This window comes from Melospiza georgiana, chromosome 10, assembly GCF_028018845.1.
Source record: "Melospiza georgiana isolate bMelGeo1 chromosome 10, bMelGeo1.pri, whole genome shotgun sequence".
NCBI classification, from domain to species: Eukaryota; Metazoa; Chordata; class Aves; order Passeriformes; family Passerellidae; genus Melospiza; species Melospiza georgiana.
Window position 1 is genome coordinate 23,098,211 of NC_080439.1, and position 14,582 is coordinate 23,112,792.

General features: G+C 43.2%; 1 protein-coding gene across 1 annotated transcript in view; it reads left to right on the top strand.

The window, feature by feature from the left end:
• Nucleotides 1-268: 268 nt before the first annotated feature.
• Nucleotides 269-14,582, top strand: part of CAB39 (calcium binding protein 39) — a 43,820-nt gene continuing 29,506 nt past the window's right edge. The window contains exon 1 of the mRNA XM_058031521.1: nucleotides 269-343. The gene's annotated coding sequence lies outside the window, so the exon portion shown is untranslated. The remainder of the gene's footprint in view (nucleotides 344-14,582) is intronic.

Below are 14,582 nucleotides of genomic sequence, written 5' to 3' on the forward strand. Positions count from 1 at the left end.
GGGTACAGTGACATGTACCATGGTTGAACCGGGTGATCTGAAAGGTCTCTTCCAGCCCTGGTGGCTCTGTGACTCCAACAATAAGGAAAAGCGCCGTGAACAATAAAACGAGGAAATAGCGAGAGGCGCGGCTATTTCCCCCTGGGTCCTCCGCGGCGGCAGGGGGCGCTGTGGCGCTGCGGCGCGGGCGGAAGCGCGGGCGGGAGGGCCGGGCCGGTGCGACGCCGTGAGCGCGGGGCGGGGGGGACGGGCCGGGCGAGCCGGGGCCGCGCCGCCTCTGCCGCAGCCGCAGCGCCGGAGCCGAGAGCCGCCAGCGGGCGGGCGGGGCCCGCCGGACGCACAGGTACTGGGACGGCCGGGGCTGCGGGGGGCGAGGGCCGTGGGCATTGTCCGGCGCGGGGCCGGGCCGTGCCCTGCGGGCCGCGGGTAGCGCGGCCCGGCCGGTGCCCGCCGCGCTCCGGGCCCGTTTGTCCGCTGGGCGCTGGGAGGGACCGGCCGAGTCCCGCCGGCCTGGGCGGAGGGCAGCTCCGGGGACAGCAGCCGCTGCTCCGGGGGTGCCGCGCGGAGCGAAAGGGCACGGCCGGGGCTGCGCTTCCCGTGCGGCAGCGCCCCGGTCCCCGAGCCGCTCCAACGTCGAGCCGGGGAACGATCAACGTAAAGCCGCGCACGGCCCGGCCCGGAGCGAAGCGCAGCGTCCGCGCCGCTCCCGAGCAGGGCGGAGGGGCAGCGGCTGTCCCGTCCCAGCGGCGGCGGGCCGGGGGCGCTGCCCGCGACCACCGCTCTTTGTTCGGCCCCGGACACACGCTCGGGGCGGCCGGAGGTGCGGGGCCGGCACTGCCTTGCGCGGCCTCTCGGGGTCCGGCCCCGAGGCCTCTTCCTACAATTGTTGTTGCTGGGGTGGCCCCGCTAGGCCTCCGCGGCCGCGGCTGTGCGGGAGTGCTGCTCGCAGCCTGCTCTCCTGCGGACTGACCCGCGGACACCCAGCGCGGCCTCATCGCTGCTCCGTGCCGTAAGGAAAGTTTTGCCTTTGTTATTTTCCCTGTAAATCCCTGGTATGCTACCGGTACTGAAACTAGGATGTATCCGGTTTTGGTATTTAAATTTTTAAAAAAAAAATTAATTTCTGGTGAGGGATCATGTAGGTGCCCAGGATTTATTTAAAACCTATATGCTGTCTTGTGGGAATGGTGTGATTTAATTTGCATGATGAGTCAAAGATTAAATTACATGACCTAGGCTCTTCAGTTTCAGTGAGGCAAATAATGCGTGGAAGAACAGTTTCAGTGTAGATCAGAAATGAAATTTGATTAACATCGAAATGTTGTAAAGTTTTGTCTGCGCGTGGGTTATTTTTAAAACTTACCTGTCAAAAACTCTTAATTTAAGATCCTTAGCGGTGTGGTTTATCAGGAAGTGTGCCTTCCTTTTTAACACCTAGAGCTCGTGCAGGCTGAGGAAATTTAACATCCTGAGCTTGCACCTTGGTATCACAGCTTTTAAATAATAGATTTTTACTATTTAAAACACTGTGTACCTTTAGTTAATAGCTATTACTTAATACCTGTTGATGTGGCACATGCCTTTAACTGCAGAAGGAAAAAAAGGCCACAAAATATTTTGTGAAGTAGGATAAGCATGGTACCCATTCTGGGCTCAGGAATTAGTTGATTTTTTTTATTTTTTTGTTGTTTTCAGTTGTCCTGTAGAAATTGGCAGCTAAGGTGACCTGATAGGTTTCTGCCTGCTGTAAGAATATTGTATTTCACAGTTTTAGCTTCATGGTTTTCATGTGGTGTGGGAAACTATTGGGTCAGCCAGCTGGGATGCATTTGGCTTAAATTTATTTATATTTGATGTGGATCTCATCAGTAGTGTAACATTGCTGTTGTTGGGGCTTTCCTTGGTCGGGCAGAGGCACCTTGGGACAGGAGAGGTTGTGCCTGGTGGTGTTGGGAGCAAACAGGACAGTGTTAGAATGTGAGTTTGTACATAGGAACCATGCTGCTGAGTTTTTCTGAATGCTGACAGCATTGATTTTTCTTTTTCTCTTAAGTTTAATGACATTCTTTTCTTTATGTGGATACAAAGTTGTGAAATTTTGATGTGTTCTGTGTGCATTGAGTGCACAGCTGTGTAAAACAGAATTTATATTTGTAAAAATACATGTGTTTACCAATAAAAGCAGCAGTTGAGTAATACTTTGTGACAGTATGTCTTTGAGAGATAATTACACTCTTTGGGTATTATCAAGCCCAGACAAATGTATATTCCCAGTGGGGTGTGATAATATTAAAACTGCACCTCTTGGAATTCCTTGATTGGCTTATTCAGGAGGGAATGGTGTCTATTTTGCATTCTGTCATGTAGCTCTTATTAATTAATGGCTGATAGTTAAATGAGACTTGACTCTTGCCCTGTATGTGCTGCACTTCCCAAGCTTTTTTTATGGCATTTTGGTGAATATGAGAATTACTGGCCAATGTCTTCCCTTCTGAATCATTTCTTTGTTCAGTGTTTGTAGATTTTTTTACATTAATTATTTGCAGCCCGTTTTTTTTTGGTTTTTTTTTTTTTGGTGTAAAATATTTCTGAAAGCTGATAATCTCTGTATGTGCTTTAGAGGCTTTAGAAACTTGCTAAAATAATGATTTTTTTTGTGGAGTTTCAGAAAGCTGTACTAGCTGGTGCTGCTTTGAAGCAGGGGGCAGGAAGAAGCCTGGTGGCCTTTTGAATTCCCTTCTGGCCCTGCTTTTCTGTACTTGTGACACTGTGTAATATGGTTTAATTACAAGAGCAGCTATTAAAGTATGATTATCTTAGTCTAATTGGAGGCATCTTGCAGTTACCTATCAAAAATAAGATTTGACTCATCTGCTCCTTCAAAATTAATAGTTCCACAACACCCTGCAGCTATTTATGTAAATAATGTGCCAAGCAAAAATGTGAGTTGAATATTTTTCCAATATTCCCATTTCTGCATTGTACAGTTGATATTTTCTATGTTTAATTCTCTCTCTGGCCGTGTTTTCTGTCCATACCATGCTTTTGGCACCACGAGGTGCAGAGGTGTGAGCCAAAGGGAAGGAAGCTGAATGTCTGCAGTGAGAAGGTGAAACTTTATGCTGAAATCCCTCCCCACCCCCAAGTGCAAACACAAAGGTTAAATTAGAAGATGAGGCTGTCTTGAATTATTTTAAAGGACTTGAGCTGGGCTGTTAAATGCATGATCAGGAGTACCTAAGGCTTCCACTGGTGTCATGTGAGTTGGGGCTTTCTTTAGCCTGAGCAGAGTTACGTGCTTTCCTTATTGCACCTTGTGATAGAATAACACATTCATTTGCCCCTGTTTAAATACTCCTCATAAAGGCTTGAATTCAGGATTGATCCAAACTGGAAGCAGCCAAAATTCTGTGTGTTTACAGGAATAACTGTGGTTGTTCCTCAACAGCCTTGTGGCCTCCTTTTTTCAGACAGTGTTAATTTAGGAAGTAAATGGCTTAGGTTTAAATAAACAACTGCAATTTGCTTTCTAACTCCCTTGGTCTGAGCATTCTAGCTATGCTTGATGTAATCAAAAGACACTACAAAAAGTTCCTGACTGTTGTCCTCAAATTTGCTAAAAAGAAGCAAATATTAAGCCTATCCACAAGGGCAGAAAATTCTGGGGGATATTACTGAATGTTGTAGCTAATCTTTCTGTTTATTAAAATTCTGCTACTTGTAGTTAAATTCCAAGTTCTTTCTAAAGATGCATTTCCTCTGTAATCCTTCCCTCCCCTTCAAACACTCAGAGAATTCTTCACCAGAAAGTTAAATATAGCAAGACAGTTCAAAAACTGGCAAGTTATAATTAGTAGAGGACTGTAGTATTAGTGTAAGATGTTTTTCTAAGTTCACAAACATCTTTGGATGAAGATATTTAGGAGTTACTACATAGATATTTAAAACATTGGATATTTTAAAAATTCAGGTATACTGCCAAGTGTGGGAAATGGCTGCATCAGTGAAAAATTACTCTGTGCTGCTTTTGATCCTTGCCCTGTTGTGTATTTTTTTAGTCAGTCTTTATTGATAACAAATTGTTTTTTCTTACTAAGAGAATGTAACAAATTGTTTTAACTGCAAACCCTGCAAGATTTGAAACATGAGACTTAAAAATAGCTAAGATAGAACTTGGCTATAAATTAAAGAGAATTAATTTGTCAGCTTTTCAGGGAGCTGAATGTATGTGACTGTGAGAACAGTACTTATGTTCAGTCACTCATGTGTGAAATGCCTTATCTCCTTTGAAGTTTATCTGTGTTAAAACACAGAATGAAAAAATGGAGAAGCATTTCCAGAAATGTGCAGTGTGAATGTGTGATCTTTTTCTGGCTGCTAAAGCTGCCCAGACAAACAGCTTGACATCTGAAGAAACACCTTTCTGAGAAGTTTTCATTGTTTTATTTACTGATTTTGGAGTGAGGAGAGGCAGCTGCACAGAGTTGGGGAAGGTCCCTCTCACACCCCAGCTGGCTCTTGCACCAGTGCTGCTTTGACTGTGCAACTTTCTGTCATTTTCTCTTTACTTTCCTGGCCAGGTGCATCTGGGAAGCTCCTCATGGATGGATTTATTTTTCCAAATATTCATTCAGAGCCACGGCAGCTTCTCAGCTCATCTGCTGAGGAGCTTGCTGTGAGAAAAAGTGTAGACACAGAGTTCTGAGTGACACCCTGTATGGAGTGGTGGATGTGTGTGCTGATCACACCCCTTCAGAGCATCCTGCTGCCCTGGAGCTCTGAGATCTTCCCCTGCCTAAGCTGTTTCAGGAGGTTTTGCTACACTTCTAAAAATGATGTAAAAGTTATTGGTCATTTTATTTTTTTTCTGGCTGTTACATGTGAAGTTACTGCTCTGGCAGATGATCTCATTTTAATTTTTTTTATGTACTGCTATAATTTATACAATTACCCACTATATTAACAGCCACATAACATTATGACTTTATTGTACAGACAAAGAATAAGCACAAGTAAAGTCTGATCACAGAGGCACAAAATTTTAGCCAAGAAAATGTGGAGGGTTTTGTTGTAAAAGAGGCCTTAGGGATGCAGACATGCACTGAGTGTAACACAGGGATGCCTGAGAAGTCTCTCCCACATGGTTTATGAATGCCTGGCTCTTCTAACCTGTCACACCTGCTCTTCAAGTCCCAAGTTTCTTCTGACTGGAGTTTGGTAGTGATGGAGAAACTTCTCAGGAGAATTTAAAGAGATAACCTTGGAGGAGGTCACTTGAGGCATGGTTCCTGATAAAGACTGTGTGTATGCTTGGTACTATATTAGAAAAATGTTTGGAAAGCAAAGTCAATCTCTGAAAAATCAGCAAATATCTCAAACCTTGCTTTGCTTACGCTGATTTGGTACAAAATCCTTCTGTGGTTGTTTGCAGGTTTTTTCAGCTCACTGCACATAACATCCTTTGAATGTACTCGTTTAGTGAATACACCAAATACACTGCAACTGAAGACAGGAGGTTCCAGATCCTTGAGGGTTTTTCTTTGGGTCACAGACACTCATGACAGTACATTTCACAGTGTTCTTCAGCAGCATGATGCTTTCCCCCCTTTTCCAGGGAATGATGCTTAAGCACAGAGATTTTCCTCCTCTCTTGGGGTGTGTGACGTTTGTTGTGCATGTTGTCTGCTAGAGCACTTGAGGAACACACACTTAAACTTTTTTTTTCCAGTGACACTCATAAAGTTGCCTAAACATAGATATCTGGATATATTTTAGGTACTCCAAAGCACCTGCCCTAGAGGTTTGTGATTTTCTGAAAGGGCAGTTGGAGACCCAGCTGTTGATATTGGTTGTTAGCCTTGGAATCTCATCCAGAAGAGGATGAACACTCAGGCTGTGACCATGTTATAGGTACCTGGGTTATGTGTTATCTCAGGAGAAATGAAGATTTGGGATCAAATTCTGCTGCCTGAGTCTTGTCCAAGAGACCTGTTTTTTGCTGCCCTCTGCCTTGTTGCCTCCTTTCCAGCTTTAAAAAAGGAAAAGTTCCTATGGAAATTTATATTTTATAGTCTAGTATAGTTTATCAGTGGAATGAGTGAAGGTTTCAATAATCCAGAGAATTGGAAAACCTTAAATCAGGTGTTGGCTGTTGGATTTCAGGGTTCAAATATGAACCTGAGAAGTTCAGCTTGTCTTAAAATATGTCTGAAGGCAAACACAAGCTGCAGTCACCAGGGTAAATAGTCTTTTTCCATGCATCACAGAGGTAATGATTGACAGCAAAGACAGCTTCTTGAGAGCAGAATATGTTGGCTAAACAAGTGCTGTTCTGGAGGTGATTATTTAGATTTGTAATCTCTAAGAAAAGCAGGAGATTGACTCATCAGAATTGACTAACATAGTTCTGTTTTATGTCTGTAATTGACATTGAGCAATATCCAAACTCTGCTGCCTCTGTAATAGGGTGGAGCTGGAGTAAACAGCTTTTCTCTGAGGAACTGCCTCCATTCATGGAGCATTTTGGGCAGAGTCCTGGCATAGCTGTGCTCTCTGACTGCTGTTACCCTTAACTCCTGTTATGGTGATGGGTTTGACATCATTAGATCCAAAAGAGCCTCTTCATTACAGGCTGATGGAATATTTTCCCAAAAAGTCACAAAAACTTCAGGGCATTTGTGCATGCTCACAAACTTATGAATGTATTTAAGTTTTAAATTCTCTGACAGAATTGCTGCCAGTTTTCTTCCTCTTTTAACCAGGAAAAACCAAACAAACTTCAAGTCCCCAGCTTCTTAATTTGTGCTGTAGTTATTACTTCCTGCCTGTTTATAGATAATTTTTTTTCTGTCACAAAGAGAAATAAACTCTGTTTAGTGAGTTTTCCTTCTTGCTTGGGGACTTATGTGTGTGTGTGTAGATATGTAAAAATAAAAAAAAAATGTTAATAGGCATTTGGAGCTGGATTTATAGTTTACATCCTACAAAGATTAATTAGATTTTTGCTTTGAGGCTGACCATGCAAGGCTTTTTGCCTCCCTTAGGAATTGTACTGGGTAGGGTCTCAGAGTTGTTGGAGTCTGAATAGTTCTGCTCTCCCTTTAGCACTGGCAGTCAGTCCTTGTGTTGATGCAGGTTAAGGATTTAACACTATCAAATCTAGGAAGAAATGTCAAATCTGTGTTTCAGAAGTAGCTTTAGTGAACAATGAGAATGATTGTTGGCCAGAAATAAAAAAACTTTTCTCTTGAAATAGGCTGTTTTTAACTTTCAGAATTACTAGCAAGCATTGAAAAATGTTAGTAAGCACAACAGAAGTTTCTAACCCTTGTCTTGTATTCATTATGGTACTCTGACTTTCAGTGCTGTGGATTGATGCCTCTGAGATTTAGACCAAAACTCAGAAAATCCAGACTTTGAGCAAGTCCCTAAATTAGATAACCAAGCTAAACTAATTTCAAAATGACTGTGAAGGGAAAATGAAAATCTATATTTTAGGAGCTAAAAGGGATAGTTTGAAAATCCATAAGTTACAGTGTCTCTCACATTGTTTATTTAAATCTTCTTTGACTTAGTAGCAAAGAGTTATTTTAATAGATTTCAGTACATCTGAATTCTGTGAAATCCCCTCATTTACTTCTGTTTCTAATGGATGGTTGGTCTGATTCCAAAATTGTCACTGCATGCCTTTTATTTTTGTAATTTCTGGGGAATGTGCAGGTTGCATTACAGTTTATGGGCTGCATCACAAGCAGTGAGGGCAGCAGGGTGAGGGAGGGAATTTTGATTTCTTGACCATTTCATCATTTGATTTAAGAGCTCTTGTTTGATTGAAGCCTCTTAGTGATAGAGAAAGTGATGATATTGTACTGTTGTACTCCTATTTAAGTAATTTTTGTAATCCCTAATTAAATAAAATTATGTTAAGCTGGTGCACCAATTAATAATTTCAGGGGTTGGGGGTTTTTGTTTTGTTTTTCCACATAGCCATAAGGATACTGACATAGCTGGAATAAGTAAAATTGCACAGTGTTAGGAGTATAGGTATCAGCTAAAATGCAAGTTGTTCCACCCAAGCTTGGTGTCAGCCCTTTAGGAGAATTACTGTCCTGCAGAATGGGTTTTTTTCAGTCATTTCAGGTACAATGTTTGATCATTCCTTGGGTATACTTGTAGAGATGAAAACTTTTTATCTAGTGTTCAAGTTTCTCTTGGTAGCATTGCACAGTAATTGCATTAGAGGAAAATTGGGAGTTCTTGTTTTAGTATTGTGAAACAATTGGTAGTTCCCTTTTCCAGTCCAGCTCTTCTGAGCAGATAAATTAAGGGTAGTGTCCCTCAGAGGTGCTTCCCACCATGTTGGCTGATCTAATTTTAGTCCCATTGGTCACATCTTGTAGCAAACCTTGTTTTTCAGTGCTGTCTGCAGCCAGGTAGCTCTCGGCCAGGTTTCCACCTGTGGCCCTGTCCGTGTGTCAGGGAGTGCTGATTCCTGTATGGACAGACCAACAGTGTCTGTTTGTCACTCCTGTGAGCCCTCAGGGCTCCTCTGCCGTGGAGACCCCTGTCTGCAGCAGCTATTGTGAATTGTTTGAAGTCCAACCAGCTGGGAAGTCTCTCTTTTGGAAGGGTGTCTTTCCTTTCTGCTGTGTGATCCCCTCCAGGCTCCTTTTGCTTTAAATCCTTTTTGAAACTTTTGGTCAACAGCAAGCAGGAACTGTAAGGTACTACCTTGTGAATTTTGTTAAACTTTTTAGGAAGACTTTTAACCATTTTCTTGTAGTTGTTACTCTCATGGAAGCAGAGCTTTGCTTAGCGTGATGTGGTCTGCATGGAAAGAGAACTCAAGTGTCCCCAAAAAGAGAAATACAGATGAAAAGTAGTGTGTATCAGCACAGACCTCTGACACATTGTTTATCTTGTGTTTTCATTGATATATAATAACTTTGAGTAGCTGACACTCTCAGGTGGTGTCAGGATTGAAAAGGATTTTGACCTGTGTTCCTCAGGAATGGCTGACTGAAGTATCCTGCTGTAACACAGATCTTTGGACTGGTGTCTTGTGAGTCATCAGAAGCACTCTTAATTAGGTTGTCATGGCAGGAGCTCAAGCACATTTTGGGAGCAATCTAGATCATTCCCCCTTTTTGATTCCTGTGCTGCAGAGCATTTCATAACATGAAGTGGAGTTCATGGGTTAGCCTGAAAATCTGTAAAAGTGAAATACAATGGCATGGTGTTGATGTTGTGACTCTCCCCTCATCTCTCCTGAAGGTTTGTGACTCTGATAACTCTCTTAATCCTGGGATGCATCACCTCTGCCATTGAACATGCCTTTCTGTGCTCTGTGTTGCCCCAGAGGAGCACACCTATCTTGGCACTTGAGATGTGGTGTGGTTCATGTATCAGAAGTGAATTCCATTAGTGACTTTGGAGATTTAGACTAAACATTTAAACTGGCAGAAGAAAGAGAGGTCATTTAGGGGAACTGTGCAAAGTACACTTTCCTACAGCCTCTTAAGGTGTATTGTGATGTTGAAATTATTTCTGTGAAATTTCTGTATTGTAATGGCTGGTTCTTTTCTTGGGAGAACAAAGTGAATTCTACTTTAAGGTCTAGTTTTTGTCCTTGCGTGTTTATTATCTTGGCACAAAATCTGGTCACTTATTCAGTAATAGTTTGTTGTTTAGTTTTAAATGGAGATAATTTTATGATAGAATCATTGAATTATTTGGATTGGGAAAGGACTTTAAAGACTGTCTAGCATGGGCAGGGACAGCTTCCACCAGACCAGGTTGCTCAGAGCCCCGTCCATCCCAGCCTTGGACACTTCAGGGATGGAGCATCCACAGCTTCTCTGGGCAGCCTGTGCCAGGGCAGTGCACCCTCACAGGGAAGAATGAATTCCTGATATCTAATCCAACCATGTCTGCTCTCAGTTTGAAGCCATTCCCCCTTGTCAGAAGCCCCTTTGAGGTCTCCCCAGAGCCTTCTCTTCTCCAGGCTGAACAACCCCATGTCTCTCCTCCTGTGTCCATTGCAGAGGTGCTCCAGCCCCTCTGATCACCATTTCATCTCCTCTGACTCACTCACCGTGTTCCTCATGTGCTGGGGGCCCAGGGCTGGGTGCAGCCCTGCAGCTGAGTCTCAGCAGAGTGGAACAGAGGGCAGAATCCCTTCCCTTGCCCTGCTTGTGATGCAGCCCAGGACATGGGTGGCTTTCTGGGCTGCCATGTCGCTGCCATGTCACTTTAAGCTTCTCAGCAGCACCACCCCTGGGTCCTTCTGGGCAGGGCTGCTCTCAGTCCATTCTGTGCCCACACTCTGTGCTCAGGGTTCCCTGTCCCTGCACTTGCTGTGCTCATTGAGCTCTGTAAGGACTGCACGAGCCCACATGTCACCCTGTGCCACCCTGGGGATGCTGTCCCTTCCCTGCAGCCTGCTGTGACCACCACCCCTGCTCAGCCTCACACATCTGAACGGTGCCAGTCCAGCTGTGACCCCTGGGGAGCACCACTCCTTGTGGGGTGTAATACATTATCAAAGTCTTGTCTCTTTTCTGAGCCCTGGATATCAGGCTGCATTTTAGCCAGCTGCTTCTCATGAGTTCATTTCTCACTCTGATGTCTTGGTAGCAATGAAACAGATGTGTGCCTGGATGTCACAGATGTGGTGTGGCCTGTAATGCATTGATTTTTGTTTTTTCTTTTGTCTTCCAAGTGATGATCATGAAATTAATTCTTGAGTACTTTGGGGAAAAATATCTCCTGGCTATCCTCTAATTTTGCTGCTCTTTGTGATGTGCTCCCCTTTGCCACATTGTCCTTGGTACAGCACACCTGAGAGGAAGCAGGAATTCTGTCTGAGGATGAGTTCTGTACCGAAAGGCACCTCCACACAGCTAACTTGGGAAAATTGGACACTTGATTGATGGTGTACTGATTCTGGCTGGCAGTGTGAAGGAAGAAGCACTCTTTATAAAAGTACTTAACCAGTGAAGCCCTGGCACAGTTGCAGTTACCATGGTCAGAGGCTGTGGTTTTTACTAATCTAAGCTGTATCTGCACTGGTAGGATTTGCTAGCAGAGCTGTGTCAGTAAACCCTTTGTACTGTCATCAAAACTGTCTTTTAAGTGCCAGGGACCATGGCAAAAAAAATAAAATAGTGTGGCAGAAAGCAGATTTGTCAGATGGATAATGATGTGTGGATCAGCACAGATACTGCTTGTGCTTCAGCTCCCAGTACTAGGTGAGAGATAATTGAAGGGAAAAAGCCCTGGACAACTCTTTTCCTTTACTGAATGAGGATGTAATGAACTAGAGGAAAAAGATTGCCAGTAATGGTGGTGTCATGATTCTCAGTTTATTGATTGCCCTCTCCTGCTTTCTCTGTGTCTGTACATAACTCCCATAGGTTATTTGTCAGGAACTCCCTTTTGTAAAAGAGATATGGATCATTGGATCATGCACCAAATTGTCTTGGTTTTGTGTAGTGAGAATCAGCTCAGATTCATGAGAATTGATCTCCCAGTGATTTACATTTTAATCTTTGTGTCACTGTACTGAGTTGAGGTGACAGTGGCAGAGCTGAGGAGTCAGCTGTGGTCTCAGCCAGCCCTGTGGACTGTGAGCAGCTCTTTGCAGTGCAGCTTGCTGTGCTTGGGTTTCAGTTTCAGCCCTGCCTCTGCCCAGCTGAAGCACAGCAGTGAGCCAGGTAGATAAGCTCTGTTTGATTGCCTGGCGTCCCAGCTGGTTTGTTCTTGTGGAGCTGAGGTGGGCTCCACAGTAGTGTAGCACAGAGAGTCTTTCATTGTGAGCTCCCAAATGGATTCTTTTGGAAGGGAAACCTTCTCACACAGAGTTTGGTAAAGCTGGAGTTCATTCCATGCTGCCTGTGGCAGGGGTCAATAGTAATCACTGTGGGAAGAGGGATTTTCCTTGGTGTGTTTTCCCAGTTCCTATGTCAATGTGTTTAGGATGTTCCTGAGCTCTGTCACAGTCACTACTTTACTGCTCATAATGTTAGTGCTTTAATATTGTTCTTTAAGTCATCTTGTTTTGTAGGTTATGTTTGTTAAAAATGTGTTCATCTTAAGGTACATTAGAGCTATGTTGTGTTAAAGTTTAAAAAACTTGGATTGAGCATTAGAAGTTACTAGCAGGCCACAGAATATGGTCTCCAAAGAAAGTAAAGAAACTATGCGAAAAATATTGTGGAATTTCTTTAAAGTTAGTTTTAAAAGTGATGCATGTCTTATTGAAATTGTATTTGGGTAAATACTTTATTAATTATGATTTTTTCCCCCCTAGATTTGTTATTTCTACAGCTTTCTGGTAGGTGGCTGTAGTCAGGTGGGGTTGGTCTCTTTCTCCAGGCAGCACTGACAGAACCAGTGGAGACAATCTGAAGCTGTGGGAGGGGAAATACAGGTTGGATATTAGCAAAAAGGTTTTCATGGAAAGAGTGATGAAGTTGTGGAATGGCTGCCCAGGGAGGTGGTGCAGTCCCCATCCCTGGGTGTGTTTAACACAGCCTGGATGGGGCACTGGGTGCCCGGGTTTAGGTGAGGTGTTGGGGCTGGGTTGGACTCGATGATCTTTAAGGTCTCTTCCAACCCAGTGAATTTGTGCTGGTAGAGAATGGCTTTACTGAGTGTAGGTTTTAGTTTGAGAGAATATCCTCTAAAGAAAACTGTGCCTTAGAGGATTGTGGCTGGAGCATCCCCAGACCTTGCAGTTTTTGTTCTCAATTTCTGTTCAGAAGGCGCTGAAGTGCACAAGCACCTCCCTTGTGCTGGTACTTGGGATTCTCACCTTCCTACCCTGTGTCACCAACTCGTGATTAAAGTGATGTTTTCCCCCAGCCTGTTGCCCCAGTGCTGATGCTGTGTGTGGTGCTGGTTTCCTGTCCTTCACCTGGGGGCTTTCTCACACTCAGCTCAGTTGAGTTCTTGGAACGTGTGGACTCCAGGCCGTATTTCACGATGTGAAATCAATCAGAAATGAAACTGCAGTGTCCTTCTGCCTCCACTTTTGCCACTGCTTCAGTCTCAGAATTGACCCTTAGATGCATATCAGAAAATCTGGTACAAAGAGAACCTCTGGAAAGGAATGGGAATAATAAAGCAAAGGACTAGAAATAGTTACAAAGGAGATTCTTGCTTTGCATTTTTGCTTCCAAGGGTGGGTAGAATGGCATGTACAGAGTTGCAGCATTTTTTGTCATGTAACAAATATTCAGGGGTTTGTGATGATGCAGTATGGGCAACTGAGCCAACAGGGGATTGACTGGATACCAGGTTAGGATAAAATTGTTTCAGCTTCTGCCTGGGCAGAAGTGGGCAGAATATTGTCTGACAGCTTTCCTGAAGCTCCAGGTAAGTTCTTTGGGTTTTTTGCCCCCAGTGTGCTGGAGATAGTAGTTGTTTTTTTGTGCTGAAGTGTAGGATTATTATTGTTTTTATTAATTTTTCAATATACTTCCCAAGGAATGGGTGAGGCATTCACATGCCTGTCTGTATACCATATTGCAATATAGGAGTGAGGTTTGTGGGGGAATGGATGGGTGGGGTAACTCTAAACAGCACACCAGGGAAAGAAGCTGAGTCATAGGATTTCCTTCTGCATGGAGACAGGCTGGGATCTCACATTCTGAGCTTTAGCATTAACAGGCTTTTCTGCTTAGGCAGAAGCCCCTTAGAAGGAGCAGTGCTATTTAAAATCAATTTATAATTAACGTTTCTGTAGCTGTGTGTTAAACTGCAATTTCTGTAACAATCTCCCAGTCACAGAGTGTAATGTGGCTTTAGGGGCTGCAGTGGCTGCCCTTTCCTTTTTCCTGCATGGTGCAGGTGTCTGCTGGAGAAGGCGGCTCTTGGAGAGGCAGAAGGATCAGTCAATTAATTGAATGGCAAGAGAGAAGCCTGCTTAATGAAAGGAATCAGGTGGCATTTGGTGCTAAAGAAACAAGCAGGGCTATGAACTGCCAGGGTTTTAATTGTTTGGAAATATTCACAAAGTAAGAAACTATGTCACATTATTAATTTCATGTTTATGTAGAGATTTATTTTCCAATATTACCCTTTCTTTTTAATCCATTGAATATTTTTTTTTTGTTCACTTCGCTGTTCTTCTGTGTTACAGGAGAAAGTTTTTTCTTCATGATTTTAATTTTGCTATTTTTAAAGAGGGGAAGTTTTTTTCATTTTAATCTTTAAGTGGGTCACACTACGAATAATTCTGTGATGCAGAGTTGTGAAACTGCTTTTGAAGCACATTAAAGCTTTTGTGTGCTGTAGACTTGATAGAATATGTTAATAGTGAATTTTAAGAAAGATGCTAAGTTTCTGTGCTGGGTGGGACATGGCAAGTATGAGATGAACATGCCTGTCCTTCAAGAAAACTTGTATGTATGAATTATATTCCTCACAAAATTATCATTATCACAACAGATCCAGACAGGTAATTGCTGTAATTCTTTTATCCATATTTTAAAGTTATATTGAAAGAAACACTGAAAAGGTGTGTGGAAGTATTTAGAGGATAGCAATTATTAATTTTTTTTTAATTATCAGTAATTATA